The sequence below is a fragment of the Natator depressus genome, chromosome 16 (assembly GCF_965152275.1).
Source record: "Natator depressus isolate rNatDep1 chromosome 16, rNatDep2.hap1, whole genome shotgun sequence".
NCBI lineage: Eukaryota > Metazoa > Chordata > Testudines > Cheloniidae > Natator > Natator depressus.
Window position 1 is genome coordinate 474,349 of NC_134249.1, and position 27,857 is coordinate 502,205.

A 27,857-nucleotide genomic window follows, 5' to 3' on the forward strand; every position below is an offset into this window, starting at 1 on the left:
TGAGTCCCGGGACACATCAAGGGTCAGCTTGCGAGTGCTGATGACCCAGTCCTCTCTGACATGCCATGTTCATGTGTGTGTGCCTGTGTGTCTGTTCATGTTCATCACATTTGGGGGCTGGAAGACCCCAGCCCTGGGGAACCGAGGTCCTGCAGGGTAGCTCCATTGGGAGGGAACTTGCAGAAGGAAGGAGTAGCACTCCATAGGAAAACACAAGTGACAAAAGCAGGACATTGACAGAATTGCAGAATCTCCCCCCACCAGAAGAGTAATCCTAACAAATGGGCGTACCCCAAGGTAAAGGGCAATTCTGGTAACAGCTCATTTGGGGCTTGTTTGGAAGGGGGATGGACGTCATTCTTGCGACAAGGCACCTGCTATGGCCAAAAACAATTTAGCCCTGTGCGCCCTTCCAGACAAGTCTTATGTCCCAAATACTTTGGGTCTTCCGGGATAAGTCCCCGAATAATCAAGGATCTTGACCAAAAATTTCGTCACGTCTAAAAAGGAAGAAAGATTGTTGTTGTGGAGACCATGAAACAAGCCCTGCAATTTTTGGACACGTATCCCGACAGTCCACAGGGTGCACATCAAGGAACGTTCGAAGCGAGAAGGGCGTTCTTTTTGGGGAGACTAACCCCCATTGCGCTGCCCAGGAGAAGGGGGAAGTGGGAGCCTGCAGCGCCATCTAGCGGCCAAAGGAGAAATCGCCGGCTTCTGGACCTGTGTGCGCCCTTGGTTTCGTTCACATGGAAAGCTGTGTCACGCCAGGTTGGGAAAACGGGGTTCTGCTGCACTACATCATCCTCTGGAATGACTCAACCCGATAGGACACCTCCTATGATACACTGCTACGAGTGACGCTCTCAAACAGGTCCCCACAGCTCCCCAGCCTCCCCGCACCGGGAGGCAGGTGTGAGAGGATTGTTCTCCCCAACTGACAGAGGGAGAAACAAAGGCAGAGAAAGGTGAAGGGCCTTGTCTTCCATCACACAACCTGTCGGGATAGAGTTGGGAACAGGACCCGGGTGTCCTGGCTTTCAAACGAACCATGAGTCTGGAGTTTCACACACTGAATGATCAGAATAAAGGGACCTGCAATGAGCTACAGACCAACAACCATTCACACTGATTCTTCAGCAAGTGTTTTAGAAGCACGAGAACACCAGCGAGAACCAGGGACGGCTCAGAGACAATCAGCAGCGAGAAGGAGAACAATTCACCAAGCAGATGATCGGTTCTGGCTTATTTGCTGGGCCTTAAACGAGAACAACAAAGTCCTGAATCTCCTCCCTGCCATGAGACCCCCTGCTCAGCCAGTCAGCATTGAGACTCTGGCGGTGGGCTGGGGGTTCCCCAGGGGGCCCAGGGATGGCTCAGGTCACCGGTGAGGATCACTCTCAGAGCACGCTTCCTGTCCCATCTCTTTGGGAGGCCTCCCACCATGAGGGCTACAGAGCAGCCCCCTCCTCGCCAGTGGAGGGAGGGAAGCAGGAAAAGGGAAACCAAAAAAGTCAAACCCCAAAGACTCGAAGGGACAAAGGCCTAGCAGGGGGAAAATTGTCCCACCTTAACCTCCTGTTTTCCGTGCCGAGAATTTGGCCAGCACCGGGTGGATCAGGCTGCCTCGGTACCAAACCACTCTGGGGCTCTTACCTTCTCCACGGGGACATCTGTCTTCTCGCTCAATGAGCAGTGGGAAAGGAGAAAACTCCAGAGAGGCTCCACCTCGCGCTCACATACGAGACCCTGAATTCTCTCTCAGTCCTCAAGGAGACACCTCAAGAAGGAGACTCCCTGCAGCAAAGCCCCGGGGGTCTCTGAGATCCCCCTGCCCTGCAGCCTGTCCTCCCTGGCCATTGTCACGGACTCTCTGTGAGGTCACCGCCTCCCAACCTCCTTTCGCCAATCAGCTGAGTGCTGCAAAAGGCCCTTGTGATGTCACTGCCACCCCCACCCCTGCCCTGCAGGGCTCATGTCCTGCCCCGAGCCGGCTCCTGTGCGTGTTTGAGCTGCTCCCCCTGGGTCACCCCCACACACTCAGTGGTCGTGCAAGGGTTCACGCAGGCCACACGTGGAACCATCAGAGGATGCTCAATGTGCCGCACTCGGTTTTGCAGAGATTTGGAGACTTGAAGGCCAGAAGAGACTGTTAGATCAGCTCATGTGGCCCCCCTACACATCACAGGCCTCCTGTATGGCGCAGTAGCGAGTTTTGGACCAAAGCAGACTCGAGAAAGGCATCTCATCAAGGGATGGAGGAAGCACCACTTCCCTTGGTAGCCTGGAGGAAATTGATGCTGTGGGGGGCAGGGAATTGACCCCAAGGCCACACTTGTGAGTCTGTATCATAACACACATGCACAACAGCACTGCGCGAAGTATGTACACGTCACCTTAACTCTGATGTTTCCTAACGTTTAAAGGCCTGGTCTCCAGGGTGTTCTTTGTGCTTCTAGATCCATTTTGGGGAGAGATGCAATCATTTAGTTCAGAGTGGGAGCCGTGTTAGTCTGTATCAGCAAAAAACAAAAAGAAAACGAGGAGTAGTTCTGGCACCTTAGAGACTAACAAATGTATCTGGGCACATTTGATGGTGTGGCTGATGTGATTAGGTCCGAGGATGGTGTCCCTAGACTAGATATGTGGACAGAGTTGGCAATGGGTTTGTTGCAAGGATAGGTTCCTGGGTTAGTGTTTTTGTTGTGTGGTTTCTGGTGAGTATTTGCTTCAGGTTGGGGGGCCCCGGGACCTCCTGCCCCCATTCATCCCCCTGTCCCCTGCCCTCTCACCGCCCCGACCCCATCCAACCCCCAGCCCCTGACCCCCCCCCCGAACTCCCCTGCCCTCTACCCCACCCCTCCCCCGCTCCCTGCTCCCTGACTGTGCTGCCTGGAGCCCCGGGGGCTGGGGGCGGCTGTCCCAGGACCGGCCGCCGGGCCGCGCCGCACAGAGCCCTGGGGCCGGCCGGGCTCGTAGCCCCGCTGCCCGGAGCATGGGCCGGCGGCGCCGGGAGCGGAGGCTGCAGGGGGGGAACAGCAGGGGCGGGGCCGGGGGCTCTCCGGAGCTCGGGGCCGGGCGGAACGGCTCAGAGCCCCCAGCCCCCCTTCTGCCCCCTGCCATCCCACCCCCCCCTTCAGACACCCGCCCCCACTGGTGCACTAGAGTTTCCCCAAGACCGACCAACAGCTGTGAATGGTGTGGAGGAGAAGGTGTTGGTATTCGGTTGTGTATTGGTATTATGTGTATGTGTCGAGGCTTGTGGGGGCTTTGTGCTGGGGGCGAAGCTGAGCCCTGATTCGGGGCCGGGGCTTCTCTGACTCGGGGTCCTAGAAAGGGAGCCAGCCCGTCAGGCCGTGGCACAGGAGCCAGCAAACAGGGCAGTCTGAGGGGGAGTTTGTCTTGTGGTGCTTGTTGGGGGTTTGTTGTTGCTGTGGGGGGTGGGGTTTGGGTGTGGTTTGTGTTTCCCAGGTGAACAGGATTTAGGTGGGAAGGCGATGACAGACACAGAGGCAGCAGTGGGCGTGACTCATGTTGTGGAAGACACAATGGAGATGACTGGCTGTGGAAGCTGCCGTATGTCCATGATCCTGGAGGGGGGATCTGGTAAGAGTTTTGTCTGCATGAAATGCCGTCTGCTCGAGCTGATGGAGGAGAAGATCTGAGGTTTGGAGATGCAGGTGGAAAGTCTGGTTGAGTTTAGAAAGTGGTTTGAGCATATGATGGAGCAAAGACATGAGGTATCTGAAGGGAAAAGCTCAGACTTGCAGATGGAAGCAGGACTGAGGAATTCTGAGGAGAGACAGCTGGGTGAGAAAAGTGGTCAGTGGAAGCATGTGACTACAAGAACCAGGCAGAGGAAAAGACGGGCTCGTGAAGGAGAACTAGAGCTCAGGAATAGGTTTTGAGAGTTGGAAAATGAAGAAGGGGCTCAGCAAGTAGTCACTGAAGGTGAAGGGGCAAGGAAGAAGAGTAGAGCGGCTAGTCCTATTGGAAAAGGGGAAGAGTCAATGGAGACTACACCAAATATGAGCCCCAAAAGGTTACAGGATGGGTTGAAGAGGATTACAAGGGAGAGTAGGAATGGAAAGAACTTGCAGCCAGAGGGAAGAGGGGATAGACAAGAGAATAGCACCATCACCAGGGAAAGGCAGGGCTACATGATCGGGGACACTTTACTGAGAAGACTAGACAGGCCTGTAACCAGAGCTGATCCAGAGAATAGAAGGGTGTGCTGTCTTCCAGGTGCTAAGATATGGGATGTAGATCTGAGGTTGAAAAGGATCCTAAAGGGAGCGGGAAAGAATCCCCTATTTATCCTTCATGTGGGAACAAATGATATGGCTAGATTCTCACTGGAAAGGATTAAGGGAGACTGTGCTAGGCTGGGGAAGACTCTTAAGGAAATCAAGGCTCAGGTGATCTGTAGTGGGATTTTGCCTGTTCCTGGAGAAGGGCAACAAAGGTGTGACAAGATTATGACTATCAACAGATGGCTCAGGCAATGGTGCTAGAAGGAGGGCTTTGGGATGTCTGGCCACTGGGAGGCATTCCTGGACAGAGGTCAGTTCTCTCGGGATGGACTTCATCTGAGTAGGGAAGGAAATAGACTTCTAGGATAGAGGCTGGCACAACTGATTAAGAGTGCTTTGAACTAGGAATCTGGGGGAGATGGTTGGTTGGGAGATGTCCAGGTAATCTCCACGCCGGATTTTAGCCTTGAGAGGGAAGAAAACAAAGTAAGAAAGGATACAGCCGTGGGTAGGAGAATGGCTATAAGGAGGAAGGGCAGTGTGGACACCAGTCTAATATTTTCTACTGGCTGTAGAATGACCGTGCCTCATTGGGTAAAGAACGTGAGCGAGGCCAAACAGCAAAAATGAAGATGTTTGTACACCAATGCGAGGAGCCTAGGTAACAAAATGGAGGAACTAGAGCTACTGGTGCAGGAAGTGAAACCAGATATTCTAGGGATAACAGAAACAGGGTGGAATAGTCGTCATGACTGGACTACGGGTATTGAAGGGTATGTGCTGTTTAGAAAAGACTGAAAGAAAGGTAAAGGTGGTGGAGTAGCATTGTCTATCAATGAGGAGGTAGAATGTAAAGAAATCAGCGATGGAATGGATAAGACAGAGTCCATCTGGGCAAAAATGACATTGGGGAAGAAAACTACTCGAGCCTCCCCTGGGATAGTGCTTGGAGTGTGCTAGAGACCGCCGGGATCTAATGTGGATATGGATGGAGCCCTCTTTAATGTTTTTAATGAAGTAAATACTCATGGAAACAGCGTGATCATGGGAGACGTTAACTTCCGAGATCTAGAGTGGAGGACGAGTGCTAGTAATAATAATCGGGCTCAGATGTTCCTAGATGCTGTTAGATGGATTCCTTCATCAAGTAGTTGCTGAACCGACAAGAGGGGGTGCCATTCTAGATTTGGTTTTGGTGAGAAGTGAGGACCTCCTAGAAGAAATGGTTGTAGGGGACAATCTTGGTTCGAGCGATCATGAGCTAATTCAGTTCAAACTGAACAGAAGGATCAACAAAAAATAAATCTGCAACTAGGGTTTTTGATTTCAAAAGGGCTGACTTTGAAAAATGAAGGAAATGAGTTAGGCAAGTGGATTGGACTGAAGAACTTTAGGGATCTAAAGGCAGAGGAGGCCTGGGATTACTTTAAATCAAAGCTGCAGAAGCTATCAGAAGCCTGCATCCCAAGAAAGGGGGAAAAATTCATAGGCAGGAGTTGTAGACCAAGCTGGATGAGCAAGCATCTCGGAGAGGTGATTAAGAAAAAGGAGAAAGCATACAGGGAGTGGAAGATGGGAGGGATCAACAAGGAAAGCTACCTTCTTGAGGTCAGAACATGAAGGGATAAAGTGAGAAGGACCTTGCAAAGAGAATTAAAACCAATCGTAAAAGGTTCTATAGCCATGTCAATCAGAAGAAAACCAAGAAAGAAGAAGTGGGACCGCTAAGCACTGAGGATGGAGTGGAGGTGAAGGATAATCTAGGCATGGCCCAACATCGAAACAAATACTTTGCCTCAGTCTTTAATAAGGCTAATGAGGATCTTAGGGATAATGGTAGCATGACAAATGGGAAGGAGGAGATGGAGGTAGATATTACCATATCTGAGGTAGAAGCGAAACTCGAACAGCTTAATGGGACTAAATTGGGGGCCCAGATAATCTTCATCCAAGAATATTAAAGGAACCGGCACATGAAATTGCAAGCCCATTAGCAAGAATTTGTAATGAATCTGTCAACTCAGGGGTTGTACCGTTTGATTGGAGAGTTGCAAACATAGTTGCTATTTTTAAGAAAGGGGGGAAAAAAGTGATCGGGGTAACTACAGTGTATGAGTGTATGAGGGAGGGTCGGGGGTGACGCGGGCGCTGTCCACCATGGAGGCAGCCACGGCCAGGCTCTTTGCGCGGCATCGGATCAAGACTCCGGCTCCTAACATCTGTCAAGGACTCTGATACTTACCTGACTCCTGTCATCCACCAAAGGCCCCAGTGGAGGCTTTGCTGTCGGCCCAGATCTGTTGATCTCCTGCTTCGGCAGTAGAGAGCCAGATCCTCCGATGCTCCAGAGATCCTGAGACGGACCATCCCTTGTCGGTGTCCTCCTTCTGCAGCTTGGAGAGAGAGAGTCATTATTTTTCGGGCATTTATTAGTTTAACCAAAGGAGAGTTTAAGGGTCCTTTATGCCCCTTGCTGGAATCTATGGGTAGGTATTTGTAGTGTTCCCCACAGTGAATCTTCCCCCAGTTGTATCTATCCCTTAATAAATCTTCTTTCTCTTTAAGGTTATATTCTTTCTATCCTTTATTTCAGTGCAACATGTGTGGGAGGCACAGAGATTTCTAATGCTCCCAGTTGATAGATGCTGGTAGGAGTCGGACCTGTTGAAAATGTCACCTCCTTATTATTCCTGACAGAGATTTGGGGGTAACCGTGCGGAATGAATGTTGTTCTGTGCAGCAATATGGGGACGAGGGGTGACCCCTCCCCTGTACGTTGCTGCACATTCCAAACTTCATTCTGCACATGGACGGTGTGTGGTAGGCTGAAGGGTTCGGCGTGTGGGAGGGGGCTCAGGTGGGGCAGAGGGTTGGGGTGTGGGCTGTTGGGTGGGGCCAGGGATGAGGGGCTCAGGGCTAGGGCAGAGGGTTGGGGTGCAGGAGTGTGAGGGGTCCGGCTGGGGGTGGGGGCTCTGGGGTGGGGTTGAGGATGAGGGGTTTGGGGTGCAGGTTCCTCCGTCTAATCTCCAAGATGCTCTGGAAATAAGACGCCATGTCCTGTGGTGAGCTCCCAAGAGCAGAGGGTGTGAGAACTCCAGCAACTGAGAGGGCAAGGGATTTACCATCAGATTGTTTCAAATGCTGCATTCGTCAGGTGACATTGAACAGCAACGCTCAGGTAACATCGTGGAGAAAGGAATTCTCTGCTAAGGATTCAAGGTGCCCCTTTGGCCAACTCCACCCCTTCCCTGAAGGGAGTGTGCTCAGAACAACCCCTCCTCAGCCGAACACACACAAACCCACAGCTGGGCGCCCAGCACAAAGCATGGGAGGGGCTTGCTTGGATTGTTTTACTTTTTACTTTACAAGAGGTTTTTTCAAAAGCATTTCCTGTTCCCCATGGGAAGGAAGCGGATGGTTGTGGGGAAGGGAACCTCAGCGTGGTGGAGCTGGGAATTTGGGGAGAGGCAGAGGGAGGGGAGTGGGTGAGGGGGTAAAGGGGCAATTGCGGGGGAGGGAGGCTAAAGGGGGTATGTGGGGCAGCTAGGTGAGGGCTTTGGGGGTAAGGCTGAAGGAGGGCAGTTGGCTGTAGGGGGGAAAGACAGAAAGGGCAGCTGGGGAGGAGCCTAGGAGGGGGGGAAGGTTGAGGGGGGCGATGAGGGGAAGGGGACCGGGGCACTTGGGGGAGGCTGAAGGGGGGCTGAAGAGGTGATGGGGGGAAGGGAACATTTGGAGGGAGGCTGAAGGGGTGATGAGGTATAGGGGGCCGGGGCAGAAAGACAGCTGGGGGGGCTGCTCATCCCCACGGGAGGGGAGGAGGAAGAGGAGTCCCCTGGTATCAGAAGCTGCTTCTTTCTTAGAACTTTCTACATTCCTGAGCAGGGTCCTGGGATCAAAAGGTTCGACAGGGAACTAGAGAGATTCCTGGCGGCTCGGTCCATCGATGGCGATTAGCCAGGATGGGCAGGGATGGTGTCCCTAACCTCTGTTTGTCAGAAGCTGGGGATGGGGCGACAAGGGATGGATCCCGGCATGATTCCTGTCTGTTCATTCCCTCTGGGGCACCTGGGACTGGCCACTGTCGGCAGACAGATACTGGGCTAGATGGACCTTTGGTCTGACTCTGTCTGGCCGTTCTTTGCTCTCCTGTTCTTATCACCTGCTCAGTGACATCTTCAAGTTGCTGCCCTCACTCACCACCAGCATCTGCTCCCTGCAACCAAAGGCAGGGAAAATCCCCCTGAAGGGGGGAAACTGGAGGGGAGGGCTGGGCAGAGGGACAAAACTGGGAGCGGATCAGGGGTTCAGACAGGGGGGCTGCCCTGCCAGATAGGCGCAGAAGAGAAAACCCCCAGATAGAGGGTTGTAGAGGGGATAACAGTTCCCACAGATGGGGTGAGCCATCAGCAGCCGTTCCAAAAGAGGGTGTGGTGGATGGTAGAAGGACTTGTGTTTCTCACTGGATGGTCCCTCTCAGCACCCCCTCCCCAGGACTGTGGTGTTAAAGGCCCCGGGGGGCCCATTGCCCAGGGACCGCAGCTCTTCTCTCGCTGACATGGTGGACTGAGCTGCCAGTGGAATCTTGATTCAGGGAAATAGTTTACATCCACCCCCAAAGCCCCTCAGCATAACGCAAATGGATACTTTTATAAGTGTTAACCCAGTTTCCAAGAATTCCTGGCCAGTTTCCATCTCTATAACATGTCTGCTTGGAGCCTCATAGGAGCTCCAAATGTGTCCTATCTGCTGTTCTGATTGCCTGAATTGGTCTCCCCGTCCTGAAACCCCCTGGATTTCTGTCGTTCCGCATCTTTTCATGATTGATTTCCTAACAATGTTCTTTGGATGACACTGTCCAGTGGAGCAGGAACCCACCCGAGAGGTCGGAATTAGGAAACCCCGGTGATCCAATCCCCCGGCCCGAGCTCTTTCCTTATTTAGCCGCAGGGAACCAACTTCCACAGGAGCGCGGGAGAGAGCCCCACCACAGCACCGTGCTTCACACACTGACCTGAAACATGGGGACCCTGGTTCAATCCTTCCTCCCTTGCAGACAGTGGGGGGTGATGCTGGCAGCACCAGCTCATGCTCAGGCCTCCCTGAGCCACAGATCGAGCCCAAAGGCAGGCTTGCCTTCGTGGCAGGACAGAGCAGAGGGCTCAAGGGGAGTGTCTGGGACTCCCTCTTCAGGCTGTTGCCCTGCCTGGGGAGTTGGCTCTTGGTGGGTGAAATCAAACTATCGAGCTCCCAGTCCCCATGGGGTGTGTGCCCTGGTGTGTAACACTCTGCCCTGAGGTTGGTACTCACGCCCCGAGCTACGCTAGGCAGCTGGACACAGCCCAGGTGCGTGCTGTGAGAGAAGGGTCGGGCTTGGACACCTCCCCCTCGTCAGTCTCTCCCATTCAAGGGCTTGGCTGGCTCCCTGCCCAGTGAGCTGGATTTCGTGAGTTGTATTGTAAGGTGCCTGTGTGGCCCATGCGCTGTACGGGGAGTTTAGGCACCTAACTCCGCTTGGTGGATCCGTGTTGTTCCTGTGATTTTCTAGCAGGTGAATCATTGAATGGGAGCTTCCTTGCTGGGCAATGGCTATTGATGGGCTGTTTCACACCCCACCCGGGGGTTGCTGACGTTCCTTACCTCTGGGGAAGCTAATTTTTGGCTGATCCCACAACTTACAGCATGTTTCAGTGAACACCGAACAATTCTTGTCATTTCATAAGCACTGAGGAGACACACATCTAGACAGAGAGAAGCATGACTTTTGACAGCTCCTCACCTTTCCCCTGATCCCCTGCATGGCCTGGTTTACGTGTAATATCACAATTCAAGACAAGATGAGGAATATGGGGGTTACAGGGCACCTAGAGGAGGAGGATTTGATGTTTGCATTTTGCATAATGAAAGAGAAGGGATAATCATGTATTAAATGGATTGATGTATGGTAGGACGTTCTGTACCCAATGAGGCACGGTCATTCTATAGCCAGTAGAAAATATTAGAATGGTGTCCACACTGCCCTTCCTCCTTATAGCCATTCTCCTACCCACGGCTGTATCCTTTCTTACTTTGTTTTCTTCCCTCTCAAGGCTAAAATCCAGCGTGGATATTACCTGGACATCCCCCAACCAACCATCTCCCCCAGATTCCTAGTTTAAAGCTCTCTTAATCAGTTGTGCCAGTCTCTATCCTAGAAGTCTATTTCCTTCCCTACTCAGCTTTGCATGTGAACCGAACCAGTGGTGCACACAGGTCCAGAAGCTGGCGATTTCTTCTTTGGCCGCTAGATGGCGCATCAGGCGCCCACTTCCCCCTTCTCCTGGTCAGCGCAATGGGGGTTAGTCTCCCCAAAAAGAACGCCTGCTTGAACCCTTGCACTACCACTGAGTGTTTGGGGGTGTGTGCGGGGGTGACACTCCCGAAAAACAACGCCTTCCAGCCCCCAAATCTGATGAACGTGAACAAACAGGCACACACACATGAACATGGCATGTCAGAGAGGACTGGGTCATCAGCACTCGCAAGCTGACCCCAGATGTGTCCCAGGACTCAGTGGGCTGGATCGAACAGCAACTTAAAGCTGGTCCCCTCATATGTCCTTGGACTCAGCGGGCTGGGCTGAGCAACACCTTAATCTGCCACCCTTCTCTGCCCCGAGGTTCAGCACCTCCCTATCCCCACCTTCACCCCACAACCATTCTGCTCGTAACCCACTGGCTGAGCAAACCCCCGAGGATTTTTGGGGCTGCAGGGATCTTTAGCTTGGGTACAAGGAGCGTTGCTGCAGAGTGCATGGAGAAGCCAAAAACACCCATGGAGGTGGGGTGGGAGGCTAGCAAACTATAACTGATCACAAAAGGCAGGGTCAGGAGGCTATTCCTAGAGAGAGACAGAGGCACAGAAGGAGACAGATGGATCTCAGCACACCTTGAAGCTGGAATCGATCAGGGTTGCCAGGTGGCCTTGGTAGCTGAGGGACCGAAGCGCTGGAGCCAAGCAGAGCCCCCAGCACAATCAGTCAGGAAAAGCGAATGAGGAGGACTTGTAGCACCTTAGAGACTAACCAATTTATCTGAGCATAAGCTTTCATGGACTAAAGCCCACTTCATCAGATGCGTGCAGGGGAAAATACAGCAGGAAGATATAGATATAGATACATCGATACAGAGAAGAGGAGAAAATGGGGGTTGCCATACCAACTCTTAACAAGACCAATCGATGAAGGTGGGCTGTTAGCAGCAGGAGAAACAAAACTTTTGTTGTGATAATCAGGCTAATCTGGGGGGACTAAAACTGCAGGGCAGAGAGACCAGTAAGTGTTGGGGGGTCCCGATCCAGTCCCCAGCTTCTAGCCGCCCACCCCCTTAAGGCTGCCATTGCTGGGAGCTCCCTCCATCTGCAACTTCAACTTGTAAAGATTGTAGATAAAACGTGTACAGCTGTGTGCCTTTGGGCAAAAACTTACACACAGGTACATGAAATCCATGCAAAAGAAACCCCAGTGGGTAAAACCAGGGAACAAAAGCCTGAGCAGCCAAAACCCCAGCCAGCTGTTGCTCCCACGAAGAGGGAAGCGTTACAATATCTCATCCTTCACATTTCTCCTAGGAACTACCAGGGCCTGATGAAATTGGGGCAGATTGAAAAGTGTGAAAATATTTTTGAAAAGAAAAAACATCCACAACTTGATTCCATTTTATTGACAGCATCATTATTGGTACTCGCCTGGCTTGCCTTCTCTGGCAGACAGAGGAGGATGAGGACCACCAGCTGTGCCCCCACAAGACTGGGCTCTGGGCCAATCCTCCAGATATCTGAGACCCACATCCTTCCCCAGATCAACGGCCTTCAAAGTGGACCAGACCCACATCCCTCCCCAGAATGACCATCCGTGACCTGGGCAGCGCAGCCAGCTCAGCCAGGAAGGAGAACTCTTGAAACTTTCTTTGGCTTTTCATCTCCCTGTTCTTCCCCTAATTGTTGGGGGCTGAAAATACCTGGCCGTGGGAAGCGAAGAGGCAGGCCCTGGATTCTACCTCTCGGGAGCCCACAGCTCACCCCCAGACGGTCGCCTACGGTCTGGTGAGACGCTAGAAGGGCCATTTGCAAGTGGTTCAATTTTCCAGCTCGATTTGGCTGTTGGTTTCTGGCCCAAAATTCGGAGGCCTGGCAGCGTCAGCACTGGGCAAATGTGGCTCGTTGCTGGAAGAGTCTGATTCTCACGTCGTCTTCTCCCTTCCGAGGGATCCTCCGCGTCTCTCAGCAGCTCCTGGGGTCCCCAGCCGCCGTCACCCCAGCCAGGTGGCAGACTGACGGCAGGGCAAGAAAGCTGACGCCGAACCCTCTTTGCTGTTGGCCTCCGGGACATCGCAATCAGCTTGTGCAGAAACACACACAGACCCCACCCAGAGCACATCGCACGTCACACACGCAACACGTCCTGCGTCGCACATCACACACACAAAACATGGCACGTCGCACACACAACACATAGAACGTTGCACGTCGCACACGTAAACAGAAGACGTCGCACCTCACACTTCACATGTGCATGTCTTCTTGTTTGCCGTGTTGAGTGTGTGTGATGTTGTGTTTGTGGTGTCATGTGACGTGTGTGTGTGTGTGATGTGTTTTGTGTCGTGTTGTGTGTGTGTGTCGTGTGTCATGTTGTATGTGTTTGTGTCTATCTGTGTGACGTGTTGTGTGTCATGTTGTTTGTGTGTCATGTGTCATCTTGTATGTGTTTGTGTCTAGCTGTGTGACGTGTTCTGTGTCGTTTTGTGTATTTCTGTGTGTGTGTGATGTGTTGTGTTTGTGTGTGGTGTGTTTGTGGTGTCATGTGACGTATGGTGGTGTATGTGTGTGACACGTTGTGTGTCATGTTGTGTGTGTTTGTCTGTGTGATGTGTTGTGTGTGTGACGTGTTGTGTGTGTTGCATTATGTGTTTGTGTGTGATGGGTTGTGTGTGTGTGTAAAGGGTTGTGTGTCGTGTGTGTGTTGTGTGTCGTCTAGAGTGTTGTACGGATTGTGTTTGGTTGTGTGTTTGTGGTGATGTGACGTGGTGTGGGTGTGTGAGACGTGTTTTGTGTAGTGTTGTGTGTGTGTGACGTGCTGTGTGTGTGTTTGTGGTGTGGTGTGTATGTGTGATGTGTTGTGTGTGACGGTGTGTGTGTTGTGTTGTGGTCCGTTTTGTGTGTCGTGTTCAGTGTTTGTATGGTGTTGTGTGTGTGGTGTCATGTTACATGTTTTGTGTGATGTAGTGTGTGTGTGTGTCATGTTGTGTGTCGTCTTGCCTGTGTTTGTGTGACGTTTTGTGTGATGTGTTGTGTGTGTGTGACGTGTTGTGTGTCACATTCTGTGTGTGTTGTGTGTCGTCTAGAGTGTTGTGTTGAGTGTGTGTGACATGTGTGTGTCTGTGTGGGTGTCTGTGATGTGTTGTGTGTCAGGTTGTGTTCTTGTGTTGTGTTGTGTGCTTTTTTGTGTGTTGTGCTGTGTATGTGACATGTGTGTTGTGTTGTGTGTGTTTGTGTATGTGTGACGTGTGTAGTGTTTTCTGTCTGTGTGACATGGTGTGTGTCATGTTGTGCGTGTGTGAGACATGTTTGTGAGTGTGACGTGCGACGTGCTGTGCGTGCGTGCGACGCACAAGGCTTTGTGTGTGTGAAGTGCGATGTGCTGTGTGTATGACGTTCGACATGCGACGTGTTGTGAGTGCGATGTTTGACGTGTTGTATGTGGCCGCGCTATGTGCGATGTGCATCGTGCGACAGGCGACGTGTTGTGTGTGTTCATGCGACGTGCAATGTTTTGTATGTATGTGTTTTGTATGTGTGCGTGCTACATGCGACATGTTGTGCGTGTGATGTGCAACGTGCTGTGTGTGTGCGTGCGACATGTGTGCGACATGCTACACACGACGTGTTGTGCGTGCGGTGTGCGATGTGTTGTGTCTGTGTGTGCGACACACACGACATACACACAACACGTCTCACACACGCACAACATGACACACACCATGTCACACAGACAGAAAACGCTACACACGTCACACATACACAAACACACACAACAAGACTCCGTCGATGGGGATTAGCCAGGATGGGCAGGGATGGTGTCCCTAACCTCTGTTTGTCAGAAGCTGGGGATGGGGCGACAAGGGATGGATCCCGGCATGATTCCAGTCTGTTCATTCCCTCTGGGGCACCTGGCCCTGGCCACTGTCGGCAGACGGACACACACAGGTCCACTCCTGCCATATTCTCCTCCGGCTAGGGCTCCTGGACAATTCCTCTGCGAAAGCAGCTGCAAAAGCCAAGCATGAGCCATCACTCCACAAAGCTCGATGGGTGGTGGAAATCTTGCCCTCAGCCCTGCCTCACTCTTTCATCCCACCCACATCGGCCCCACTCGACGCACAGAGGGGGAGTTAACACCGACAGTCACCGCTCCACTCTCGCACCCACTGCCCTGCATGATTTTCGTCCCCTCCTACTGCTTCTTGGCTTCCGAGACAGCCTGAGGGGATGCACACCTAGCGTGCCTGCCCGTGTCCTGTGAAGGGAGACAGCACAGGGAAAGGCAAGGACAGAGAGAGACAGAGACAGAGTGTGTGTGATGGCCAACATACTAGAGGAGAGACAGAGAAAAACATGGTAGGATAGCAAGCAACTCACCTCCTGGAGTCATCTGTGATGAAGCGGGACTTCATGTTTCCTCTGAATCGTGTGGAGGTGCCTCAGTTTCCCCTAGGCAGTTCTTAAGGATCTAGGGGGTGGGGTAAGGGTGTATGATCGTTGCAGAGCTCTGGAGGGCAGGTGTGTGCAGGGGTCTGGACACACAGAATGGCCGACACCCTCTTTCCTGGCACCTGATGCCCTGGGCCCTTCCCCCCTGCAAGGTGAGAGCTAAAGGGCTGGAGAACAAAGGAATCAGGTGCCCTCCTGGCCGGGGACAGGGACAAAGCCCAGAGGAGGAGGGGCTGGGGGGAGTTTCAGTTGGGGGCTGGCTGGAGACATGGAGTGAAGGGCAGGCGTGGTTGTCTGGCTCACTGCCCCCCAAAATGGACCTGGCTGAGGGGTCCTGTTCTCTGCACCTACAAGCTCTGTGTTAGACCATGTCCCTGTCGTCTAATAAACCTCTGTTTTCCTGGCTGGCTGAGAGTCCCGTCTGACTGCGGAGTTGGGGGGCAGGACCCTCTGGCTCCCCCAGGACCCCGCCTGGGCGGACTGGCTGTGGGAAGCGCAGGGAGGGGCAGAGGAGGCTGAAGGCTCCAAGGTCAGAGCCAGGAAGGTGGAGCCGGGGGAGCTGTGTGTCCTGCAGACAGGCTGCTCCCCGAGAGGAGACTTCCCCAGAGTCCTGCCTGGCTTCCTGGGGAGCAGTTCCAGAGCATCGCCCGGGGACTCCGGGACATCCTCCTCCGAGATGAAACCTTCTGCTGTGTGACGTGTTGTGTGTGTCGTGTTGCATGTGTCGTGTGACGTGTTGTGTGTGTGACTTGTATGTCGTTTTGTGTGCGTGAGACGTGTTTATGTGTGTGTGTTGTGGTCCATGTTGAGTGTGTGTGTGCCCTGTTGTATGCCGTGTTGTGTGCATGTGCCGTGTTGTGTGCCGTTTTGTGTGCATGTTGTGTGTGTCGGTGTCATGTGTTGTGTGAGATTTTTGTGTCTCTTGTCGTGTGCCGTTTTGTGTGTCGTGTGTCGGTGTCGTGTGTCGTGTTGTCTGTGTGTGTGTCGTGTTGTGTGTGGGTGTGTGATATTTTGTGTGAGATGTTTTGTGCATCGGGTTGTGTGTGTGTGTCACGTGTGCCATTTTGTGTGTCATGTGAGGTGTTGTATGTCGTATTGTGTGTGGGTGTCAGTGTCACGTGTGACTTCTATGTCATGTTGTCTGCCGTTTTGTGCGTCATCTCGTGTGTGTGTGTGTGTGTCAGTGTCGTGTGTGATTTCTGTGTCACGTTTTCTGCCGTTTTGTGAGCCGTCTCGTGTGTGTGTGTGTGTGTCGGTGTCGTGTGTGATTTCTGTGTCACGTTTTCTGCTGTTTTGTGAGCCGTCTTGTGTGTGTGTGTGTGTGTCGGTGTCGTGTGTGATTTCTGTGTCACGTTGTCTGCTGTTTTGTGCCTCGTCTCGTGTGTGTGTGTGTGTATGTGTCGGTGTCGTGTGTTCTGTGTGATTTTTGTGTGTCATGTTGTGTGCTGTTTTGTGTGTCATTTTATTTGTGTGTCATGTTGTTTGTGTGTCGGTGTCCTGTGTTGTGTGTGTGTGAGAGACGTGTTTCTGTATGTGTGACGTGTTCTCTCTCTGTGTGTCGGTGTTGTGTTGTGTGTGTGTGTGTGTCAGTGTCGTCTGTCGTGTTTTGTGTGTGTGATGTTTTGTGTGTGATGTGTGTGTTGTCTTGGGTGGCCACACAGGGTAATGCACAAAGCATTCCCCTCATGGAGGAAGAGTGTCACAATGTGGCCACTCAGGAGTAACACACAAACAATTCCCCCCCCGCCCCTCCCTCCCCGGAGCAACAGTGATGTGTGTGGCCAATTCAGGTCATGCACAAAGCATTTCCTCACGGAGCAACAGTGACCCCGGGTGGCCCCTCAGGGTACTGCACAAACCATTTCCCTCACGGAGCAACAGTGCCACTGGGTGGCGAATTCAAATCGTGCACAAATCATTTCCCTCCTACAGGAACAGTGACCCCGGGTGGCCACTCAGGGTAATGCACAAACCATTTCCATCATGGAGAAACTGTGACACCAGGTGGCCAATCCAGATAATGCACAAACCATTTCCCTCACAGAGCAACAGTGAGAGTGGGTGGCCACTGTTACGAATTATACCCGATTGGTCACGCACAGGAACTGCTGCGAATTATACCCGATTGGTCACGCACAGGTCGAGTCTAGGCTGAGGCACACGAACGAAGTCCACAACGGCAGGGTTCCCCAAAAGACTGTGTTTATTACACTCGAGCGTGGTGCCCCCCTGCTCATCAGGAGGGGACCCTGCATGCAGGTTATACAAAGATTATAGACCTTTCAGCAAAGCACGTTGCCCTCATGCATCGGAAACCTTAGCCAATAGACAAACCCTTCCCTTACCTACCACCTATCCCAGCTAGGTACATTCCCCGAGCTAAACCATGACTTCAACTACATTGCATGGTCCTAAAGCAATGCACCAGTAACTTTTCTGATCAGGATGGGAGGCCCACATCAAGGCCAGGAGGCAGGGAGTTAGGAACAGACAAAGAACAGAAACCGGGAGATAAAACAGGCTGGAGACAAGGGCGCGGAGGGCGGAGGATTTTCACAGGAATGCAGTATCTAAGAAACACTCCTCCTGGTGCACGATGTGCTTGCTTTTAGACAATGGTGGGCCCCAAACCAAAATGGAGTCACATATGCTAACTTTTCCTTCACACCACTCAGGGTAATGCACCAACAATTTCCCTCCTGGAGCAACAGTGACACCGGGTGGCTAATCCAGGGATTGCACAAAGCATTTCCCTCCTGGAGCAACAGTGACACTCGGTGGCCACTCAGGGTAATGCACAAATAATTTCCCTGACGGAGCAACAGTGACACCGAGTGGCCAGTCAGTGTAATGCACAAATCATTTCCCTCCTGGACCAACAGTGACACCGAGTGGCCAATTCAGGTCATGCTCAAATCATTTCCCTCATGGAGCAAGAGTGAAACCGGGCGGCCCCTTGGAGTAATACACAAAGCATTTCCCTCACGGAGCACCAGTTGCACAAACTGAGTTTAATAATAATAATAAACAAAAAATAGTTTCACTAGAAAAGGTAGATTGTCAGTGATTATAAGGGATAGCAAACAGAAGAAGGCAGATTACTCAGCAAATACAAATACACACGCATACTAAGCCTAAGATCTTAAAGAGACTGGATTCAAGAAGTAATTTCCCATCCTAAATGTCTTTTGGCATCTTGAAGAGTTTCTGTAGCTTAGACTTCCCGTTGTTTCTCTTTACAGACTAGACTCCTGTCTTAGTCTGGACTCCTCCTTCTCATTTCCGTTGTCTCTTCAGGTACTTTCAGCAGCCTTTCTACTGCCCTGCATGATTTTCGTCCGCTCCGACTTTTCCATGGCTCCCGAGACCTCACCTGTGGGAATGCACACCTACCCGTGTCCTACAAAGGGAGGCGGCACCAGGAGAGCAGAGGAGAGAGAGACTGAGAAAGTTGGCCAACACACAAGAGAAGAGAGAAAAATATGGGAGGAAGGCAAGCAACTCACCAGCTGGAGTCATCCTCCTAGATGCCACCTTCTCCTGCGAAGGAGACACCGTTCCTGGCCAGAGAAATGAGCAGCCCCTGAAAATGGGGACCTTGTCTCTCTCCTAACCACAGCTGGTCAGGAACCTTTTCTTACAAACCCAGCCCCAGCTGATGGGGAGTCCCTACCTGGAGCCAGGCGGGCCGTGAGCAAAGCCTTAACCAAACCAGACACTTATCTCACTGACATTCGCGACTGCTCCGCTGCCAACCGGACGACTCCTGGCTGCATCAACAGTGCTCGCAGGCTCACCGCTCTCGCTCGCTTTCCATCCGATGAGGGGAGTCAACTGTTTGTACTAAACCCAGACCAAGGAGGAAAAACAAATAAGTTACCATCTCAGTGGGCCACATCGCGTAGGCTATCATTATACAATGCTCCATTGGTGCTGGAAATCTTGCCTTCATCCGTGCATCAGCCCCACGCGATGAACCGAGACAGAGTTAACCCCGACAGTCACCGCTCCACGCTCGCACCCACTGCCCGGCATGATTTTCCTCCGCTCCGACTTCTCCATGGCTCCCGAGACCTCACCTGTGGGAATGCACACCTACCCGTGTCCTGTGAAGGGACATGGCAGGAGGAGAGAAGAGGAGAGAAGAGAGAGAGAGAGTTGGCGAACACACGAGAGAAGACAGAGAAACATGAGAGCAGGGCAAGCCACTCACCACCTGGAGTCATCCTCTTGGATCCAACCTTCTGCTGCGGAGGAGACACCGTTCCTGACCAGAGAAACGAGCAGCCTCTGAAAATGGGGACCTTTTCTCCCTCGTAACCACAGCTGATCAGGAACCTTTTCTTACAAACCGAACCCTAATTTACGGGGCTTCCCTACCCGGACTCAGGTGGGGCGTGAGCAGAGTCCTCACCAAACCGGACACTTACCTCATCGAGACTGGCGATTGCTCGGCTCCCAGATGGAGGCCTCTTGCCTGGCATCACCAACGGTCACAGGCTTGCTGCTCTCACTCACTTTCCGTCACATGAGGGCAGTAGACTCTGAGGCTTGACTTCTTTTTCCTTGGTACTAAACCCAGCACAAGGTGAAAAAACAAGTAAGTCACCATCTCAGTCGGCAACGTCTCGTAGGCTCCTCTGTTTGCCTCTCCCACACGGCGGGGATCTGCCCTCCACTCTCCTCCCGTTACATCTTGAGCATCACAGCCAAAAAGCCCCTTTTCTAACGGCACCCCACAGAGTCACTCTGCTCAGGAGACTCTGGCCCCTCCCCAACCTTCATCCCCCCAAGCCCTGTCCCCAGCGAGGACGCCCACGGCCGGTGAGGAGGACAACAGCGAGTGCGGACGAGGAACTGGAAGCACTGACCTCGCAGCCAGGTCTGCAGAGGGCAGAGAGCGGAGGCCGGTTCCGCCTCCTTGGAAAGAGGCCCAAGCGGCTCAGGCCCCCTCCTGCCATGTTCCCCTCCGGCGAGAGCTCCGGTACCATCCCTCGCCAGAGCCGCTGCGAGAGCCGAGCCGGAGCCCTCGCTCCACAGCGCTCGACGGGGCTGGGAATCTCGCCCTCGGCCCTGCCGCCCTCTTCCCTCCCGTCCACACCGGCCCCACGCGCCACCCAGAGACCGAGTTCACCCCGCCCGTCCCCGCTCCGCTCTCGCACCCGCTGGGTGTCGTCTCCAGGGTTGTGATTTCGGTGTCATGTCCTCTGCCGTCTTGTGCGGGTGTTGCGTGTCGGCGTCATGTGTGATTTCGGTGTCGGGTCGTCTGCCGTTTTGTGTGTCATGTGACGTGTCGTATGTCGTGTCGTGGGTGTGTGAGACGTCGTGTGTGTGTATGTGAGACGTTGTGTGTCTCGGTGTCGGTGTCGTGGGCGTGTGAGATGTCGTGTGTGTTGGTGTGTGTGTCGTGTCTGTGTGTGTGAGACGTCGTGTGCCAGCTCTGTGTGTGTGAGACGTCGTGTGCCGGCGGGTGTGTGTGTCGGCGGGTATGGGCGTGTGTGTGTGTGGTGTGTGTGTGTGGGCGTGTGTTGTGTTGTGTGTTGTGTGTGGGCGTGTGTGTGTGGGCATATGTTGTGTGTAGTGTGTGTGTGTGGGCGTCATGTCGTGTGTGGTGTGTGTGTGGGCATGTGTTGTGTGGGCGTCTGTGAGAGAGGTCGTGTGTGTGTGTGTGAGACGTCATGTGTCGTGTGTGTGTGTGTGTCAGTCGTCGTCTGTGGTGTGTGTCGGTGTCGTGTGTGTCAGTGTCGTGTGTGTGAGACGTCATGTGTCGTGTGTGTCGGTGTTGTGTGTGAGACGTCGTGTGTGTGAGTCGCTATTGTGTATGAGACGTCGTGTGTGTGTCAGTGTCATCTGTGTCGTATGTGTCAGCGTGTGTGTGGTCTGTGTGTGTCGGCGTGTGTGTGTGAGACGTCGTGTGTGAGAGATGTCGTGTGTCGGCGTGTGTGTGTGTCGGCATGTGTGTGTGTCGGCATGTGAGAGACGTCGTGTGTGTGTGTTGGCATGTGAGAGACATTGTGTGTGGGCATGTGTGTGTGTGTGTCAGCGTGTGTGCGACATCATGTGTCGTGTGTCTGTGTGTGGGCATGTGTTGTGTGTGTGTGTGTTGGCATGTGTGAGAGACGTCGTTTGCCGTGCGTGAGTGTGTGTCGGCGTGTGTGAGAGACATGTTTCTGTGTGTGAAACGTTGTGTGTCGTATGCGTATGAGATGTGGTTCTGTGTGTGTTGTCTTGAGTGTTTTGTTGAGTGTGAGACGTGTTGTGGGTCGTGTTGAGTGTGTTAGTGTGACGTGTTGTGGGTCGTGTTGTGTTGAGTGTGACATGTTGTGGGTCGTGTTGTGTTGAGTGGGTGTGTGTGACATGTTGTGGGTCGTGTGTGTGATGTTTTGTGTGTGATGCTTTCCATGTCGTGGTGTGTGTGTGTCTCTGTCGTGTGTTAATTTTGTGTGTCGTGTTGTGTGCCGTTTGTGTCATCATGTGTGTGTGACGTGTGTGCGTCCGCGCGTTGGACGTATTGTGCGTGTCCGTGTGGGAAGTGCGAAGTGGGATGGGTCAACTTGCCACCCCCTTCCCCAACACTTTAGCCCCCTGTCGTAAACACGACCCTACCCCCTCCCTAGGGGCTACGGACACTAAAACCACCTAAAAGACCCCCGACTTACCACTATTGGCTGGCACCCCATTGCCACCCGCACTTCTATGCTGCTGCTGGCCAAACCCTCCCCCCAAATCTAAACTCCACCCCCTACCCGGAACCCAACTGGAACCCTGACCCCATAACCGGCCCCCCAACTCGAAACCCCTGAACCAAAACTGTAGCCCAACCCTCACCCCAACCCCAACCTCCAGCTCTGAACCCAGCCCCTCGAAGCCTGACACCGCTTTAAGCCAGAGCCCAGTTCCCCATTCCCACCCTGGGCAACAACAGTGCAAACCACACCCTCCTGCCCCCCGCCCAGGAATCCTGCTTCTTACCACCCCTTCTTTGGAAATGAACCTTTTCTCCATTTGCATTCCACACACCTTCATTCTCCTTTGAGGGGTTATTTAGTGACAGGGGTCTACACAAGGCAACTCTTTGCTATTCCAGCGTAACAGGACACAGAGACGTGAAAACAGTGCAAACAACATTCCACGAGTTTTCAGGAGGTTTAAACACCCAATAGAGTTGCACATTGAACAGTCGCTTTGATCTCTACTAACACACACATCCGTTGGCCTGAACACACTCTGACACAAGCTGCTCTTTCAGCGTCACACCTTGTACAAACATTACTGCAACAGCGTGTAGGGCAGCGTGACCCCGGGGGGTCTGTGAGCTGGTTTCAGGGCGTCCGCAGGACCCCGCAGCTTCGCCTCCCCGCCTGTTCCACCCACCGCCTGTGCTTCCCCGGAGGGATCTCCAGACTGTCAGTGCTGCCCGGAGCTTCCCTTCCCTGCCAGGCCTGAGCAACCAGCGCTTGTAATCAGGCCACTCACAGCCTCCCCGCGGGGAGCGTATGGACACAAACCGGCTGGAGAGCAGTTAGGGCAGGAATCCCTGGAGACTCGGGGAGCATCTTCAGCGGATGAGGGTGACACACCCCACAGGGCTGAATTTCCCACTCGGGTCTAAGTCGTGCCGTGTGGATGGGGCAGCACGGTCGGGAGGCTCTGTTTGCTGCGGTGGATCCACTGGGGGTTGATGTCGTGGGGGTCGAGTGAAGACCCATGAAATTGACAGCAGAGCGCTCTCCGGTCGCCGTTGGAACTGCGCCGGGAACGGCAGGAGGAAGGGAAGTCGACCAAAGAGCGTCTCCCGTCGACCCAGCCCAGTGTAGACACAGCAGTAAGTCACCTCAGTCCCTGGAAAAATCATGGAGCAGGTCCTCAAAGAATCAATCCTGAAGCACTTACATGAGAGGAAAGTGATCAGGAACAGTCAGCATGGATTCACCAAGGGAAGGTCATGCCTGACTAATCTAATCGCCTTTTATGATGAGATTACTGGTTCTGTGGATGAAGGGAAAGCAGTGGATGTATTGTTTCTTGACTTTAGCAAAGCTTTTGACACGGTCTCCCACAGTATTCTTGTCAGCAAGTTAAAGAAGTATGGGCTGGATGAATGCACTATAAGGTGGGTAGAAAGCTGGCTAGATTGTCGGGCTCAACGGGTAGTGATAAATGGCTCCATGTCTAGTTGGCAGCCGGTGTCAAGTGGAGTGCTCCAGGGGTCGGTCCTGGGGCCGGTTTTGTTCAATATCTTCATAAATGATCTGGAGGATGGTGTGGATTGCACTCTCAGCAAATTTGCAGATGATACTAAACTGGGAGGAGTGGTAGATACGCTGGAGGGGAGGGATAGGATACAGAAGGACCTAGACAAATTGGAGGATTGGGCCAAAAGAAATCTGATGAGGTTCAATAAGGATAAGTGCAGGGTCCTGCACTTAGGATGGAAGAATCCAATGCACCGCTACAGACTAGGGACCGAATGGCTAGGCAGCAGTTCTGCGGAAAAGGACCTAGGGGTGACAGTGGACGAGAAGCTGGATATGAGTCAACAGTGTGCCCTTGTTGCCAAGAAGGCCAATGGCATTTTGGGATGTATAAGTAGGGGCATAGCCAGCAGATCGAGGGATGTGATCGTTCCCCTCTATTCGACACTGGTGAGGCCTCATCTGGAGTACTGTGTCCAGTTTTGGGCCCCACACTACAAGAAGGATGTGGATAAATTGGAGAGAGTCCAGCGAAGGGCAACAAAAATGATTAGGGGTCTAGAGCACATGACTTATGAGGAGAGGCTGAGGGAGCTGGGATTGTTTAGTCTGCGGAAGAGAAGAATGAGGGGGGATTTGATAGCTGCTTTCAACTACCTGAAAGGGGGTTCCAAAGAGGATGGCTCTAGACTGTTCTCAATGGTAGCAGATGACAGAACGAGGAGTAATGGTCTCAAGTTGCAATGGGGGAGGTTTAGATTGGATATTAGGAAAAACTTTTTCACTAAGAGGGTGGTGAAACACTGGAATGCGTTACCTAGGGAGGTGGTAGAATCTCCTTCCTTAGAGGTTTTTAAGGTCAGGCTTGACAAAGCCCTGGCTGGGATGATTTAACTGGGAATTGGTCCTGCTTCGAGCAGGGGGTTGGACTAGATGACCTTCTGGGGTCCCTTCCAACCCTGATATTCTATGATTCTATGATTCTATGACCGAAGTGACGTCAAATCCAGCTCTGTTATTCACGCAGCGGGAGCAGCGTAACTTAGGAAGACTTACTGCGGTAGGATAGAGTCATAAATAGAAAGGGAAGGCTAACCACCTTGAAATCCCTCCTGGCCAGAGGAAAAACCCTCTCACCTGTAAAGGGTTAAGAAGCTAGGATAACCTCACTGGCACCTGACCAAAATGACCAATGAGGAGACGAGACTTTCAAAAGCTGGGGGGAGGAAGAAACAAAGGGTCTGGATCTGTCTGTGTGATGCTTTTGCTGGGGACAGAATAGGAATGGCGTCTTAGAACTTAGTAAGTAATCTAGCTAGATGTGCGTTAGATTCTGATTCCTTTAAATGGGTGAGAAAATAAGCTGTGCTGAATGGAATGGATATTCCTGTCTGTGTGTCTTTTTGTAATTTAAGGTTTTGCCTAGAGGGATTCTCGATGTTTTGAATCTAATTACCCTGTAAGGTATTCACCATCCTGAGTTTACAGAAGTGATTCTTTTTACTTTTTCTTCTATTAAAATTCTTCTTCTTAGAAACTGAATGCTTTTTTATTGTTCTTAAGATCCAAGGGTCTGGGTCTGTGGTCACCTATGCAAATTGGCGAGGATTTTTACCAAACCTTCCCCAGGAAGGGGGGTGCAATGTTTTGGTGAGGATTTTTGGGGGTCTAACCCGGTTAGACTTTTGGTGGTAGCAGCGAAAGTCCAAGGGCAAAAGGTAAAATAGTTTGTACCTTGGGGAAGTTTTAACCTAAGCTGGTAAAAGTAAGCTTAGGAAGTTTTCCTGTAGGTCCCCACATCTGTACCCTAGCGTTCAGAGTGGGGAAGGAACCTTGACAGATAGACACAGTGTGAGGCCTGAGTTTCCCCTGCTGTCTGGATGCTCAAACACCGGCTTGGCAACACAAGTCAGCAAGCCCAGGCCACATAGAGACAGGCTCAGTGTGCAGTGTGGACAGACCCTCAGACAACCCCAGTATTGTCAAATGAGGAAATCCTTCCTGTGTTTTGACTTGCTGGTAGAAGAGCCGAGTGACATTGGAGCTCACCGAGCTTCACTGACAAACGCAGCGCTCCAGCACCTGAGCTCTCGGGCTCCCTGTTGAAAGAAAAGCTGAATGAGCGACCAAGGTCAAGGAGAGGTGCTCGTCTTTGGCCAAGGGCAGGGAGTCCCACCCTCAAAGCGAGAACATTTCTCTCTTTGTCTGTCTGTGTTGGGGCAGGAGCTATAACACGTCCTCCTGCATTTGCTATTTCAGAGAGTAGTTTCTGGCTGTCTTCTCAAAGACAGGATGCGAAAGAGGCCTCAAACCTGACTGAGTAGAAACAAGAACGATGCAACTCGACTGAGCCAGCTGAGAATTGAGATGTGCCCCTTTGCTCGAGTGAGAGAATGACCCGTGAGGGGACTGGAAACCTGACCGGCCAATTCTTAACTTGCACTCTCTCAGCATCTTTCCTCTGAGTGCCGTCACAGTAGTTTCAATACTCCAGCACTGGACGCCCTGCCAGCTCTGGGCCCAACAAGCTTTCCTTGGGATTGGATTCTGGAGAGCAGGGGTGCAGGGAAGCAACAGGTGCATGTGACTCCTTGGTGAGGTTTTCCTTGCAAGATGTGTGTGTGAGTCTGTGTGTGTAGGAAGCACTGAGGGTGGCACTCGCACTGAACCCACAGAGGGCGAGGGTGGTGGGAGCGAGACAGTAGAAGTATAAAGGGGAAGGATGGGCATAACGATGATGACTGTGTTGTGTTTCATTCCTTAGATGTGGGGCCACCACCTTTCTCTTTAGCCTTGTAGTATCCCAGGGGTAAAACTAACCATCCGTCCAGCTACAAGGGCGTGTTTGTGTTCATTCCTGTGAGCCAGACAGGGGTTTGATGTTGCTGCTTCCAATCTTCTGGCTCTGCCGGGAGAAGGGGCAATTCAGGCCATCACTGAGCTGAGGGAGGGAGATGAAATAAGATTGGTCCCAAAGATTGATCCCTGAGGAACTCCACTGGTAACCTCCCTCCAGCCTGACCGTTCACCTTTCAGCAGGACCCGCTATAATCTCCCTGTTAACCATTTCCCTATCCATCTTTCAATTTTCATATTGATCCCCAGCTTTGCCAGTTTAACTAATAATTCCCCATGTGGCACCATATCAAACGCCTTCCTGAAATCTTGGTCAATTAGATCCACTGCGTTTCCTTTGTCTAAAAAATCTGTTACTTTCTCAAAGAAGGAGATCAGGTTGGTTTGGCATGATCTACCTTTTGGGCGTCCTCGCTGGGGACAGGGCTTGGTTTGGCATGATCTACCTTTTGTAAAACCATCTTGTATTTTTTCCCATTTAGCATTGACCTCAATGTCCTTAACTACTTTCTCCTTCAAAATTTTTTCCAAGACCTTGCATACTACAGATGTCGAACTAACAGGCCTGTAGTTACCCGGATCACTTTTTTTCCCCCTTTCTTAAAAATAGCAACTATGTTCGCAATTCTCCAATCAAACGGTACAACCCCTGAGTGGACAGATTCATTACAAATTCTTGCTAATGGGCTTGCAATTTCATGTGCCAGTTCTTTTAATATTCTTGGATGAAGATTATCTGGGTCCCGCGATTTAGTCCCATTAAGCTGTTTGAGTTTCGCTTCTACCTCAGATATGGTAATATCTACCTCCATCTCCTCCTTCCCATTTGTCATGTCCAGCTTGGTCTACAACTCCTGCCTATGAATTTTCCACCCTTTCTTGGGATGCAGGCTTCTGATAGCTTCTGCAGCTTTGATTTAAAGTAATCCTAGGCCTCCTCTGCCTTTAGATCCCTATAGCTCTTCAGTCCAATCCACTTGCCTAACTCATTTCCTTCATTTTTCAAAGTCAGCTCTTTTGAAATCAAAAACCCTAGTTGCAGATTTATTTTTTGTTGATCCTTCCGTTCAGTTGGAACTGAATTAGCTCATGATCACTCGAACCAAGCTTGTCCCCTACAACCATTTCTTCTGGGAAGTCCTCACTTCTCACCAAAAGCAAATCTAGAATGGCACCCCCTCTTGTCGGTTCAGCAACTACTTGATGAAGGAATCCATCTAACAGCATCTAGGAACATCTGAGCCCGATTATTATTACTAGCACTCGTCCTCCACTCTAGATCTCGGAAGTTAACGTCTCCCATGATCACGCCGTTTCCATGAGTATTTACTTCATTAAAAACATTAAAGAGGGCTCGATCCATATCCACATTAGATCCCGGCGGTCTCTAGCACACTCCAAGAACTATCCCAGGGGAGGCTCGAGTAGTTTTCTTCCCCAATGTCATTTTTGCCCAGATGGACTCTGTCTTATCCATTCCATCGCTGATTTCTTTACATTCTACCTCCTCGTTGATAGACAATGCTACTCCACCACCTTTACCTTTCTTTCAGTCTTTTCTAAACAGCACATACCCTTCAATACCCGTAGTCCAGTCATGACGACTATTCCACCCTGTTTCTGTTATCCCTAGAATATCTGGTTTCACTTCCTGCACCAGTAGCTCTAGTTCCTCCATTTTGTTACCTAGGCTCCTCGCATTAGTGTACAAACATCTTCATTTTTGCTGTTTGGCCTCGCTCACGTTCTTTACCCAATGAGGCACGGTCATTCTACAGCCAGTAGAAAATATTAGACTGGTGTCCACACT

At 51.9% G+C, this 27,857-nt stretch overlaps 2 long non-coding RNA genes across 2 annotated transcripts in view; one reads left to right on the forward strand and one right to left on the reverse strand.

Annotated features, from left to right (window-relative positions):
• The window catches only part of LOC141999981 (uncharacterized), a 343,849-nt gene extending 324,425 nt beyond the window's left edge, over window positions 1-19,424 (forward strand). The window contains exon 3 of the long non-coding RNA XR_012642144.1: window positions 18,294-19,424. This is a non-coding gene — a long non-coding RNA (uncharacterized LOC141999981). The remainder of the gene's footprint in view (window positions 1-18,293) is intronic.
• Window positions 1-27,857, reverse strand: part of LOC141999978 (uncharacterized) — a 695,529-nt gene that overhangs the window by 411,229 nt on the left and 256,443 nt on the right. The window lies entirely within an intron of this gene.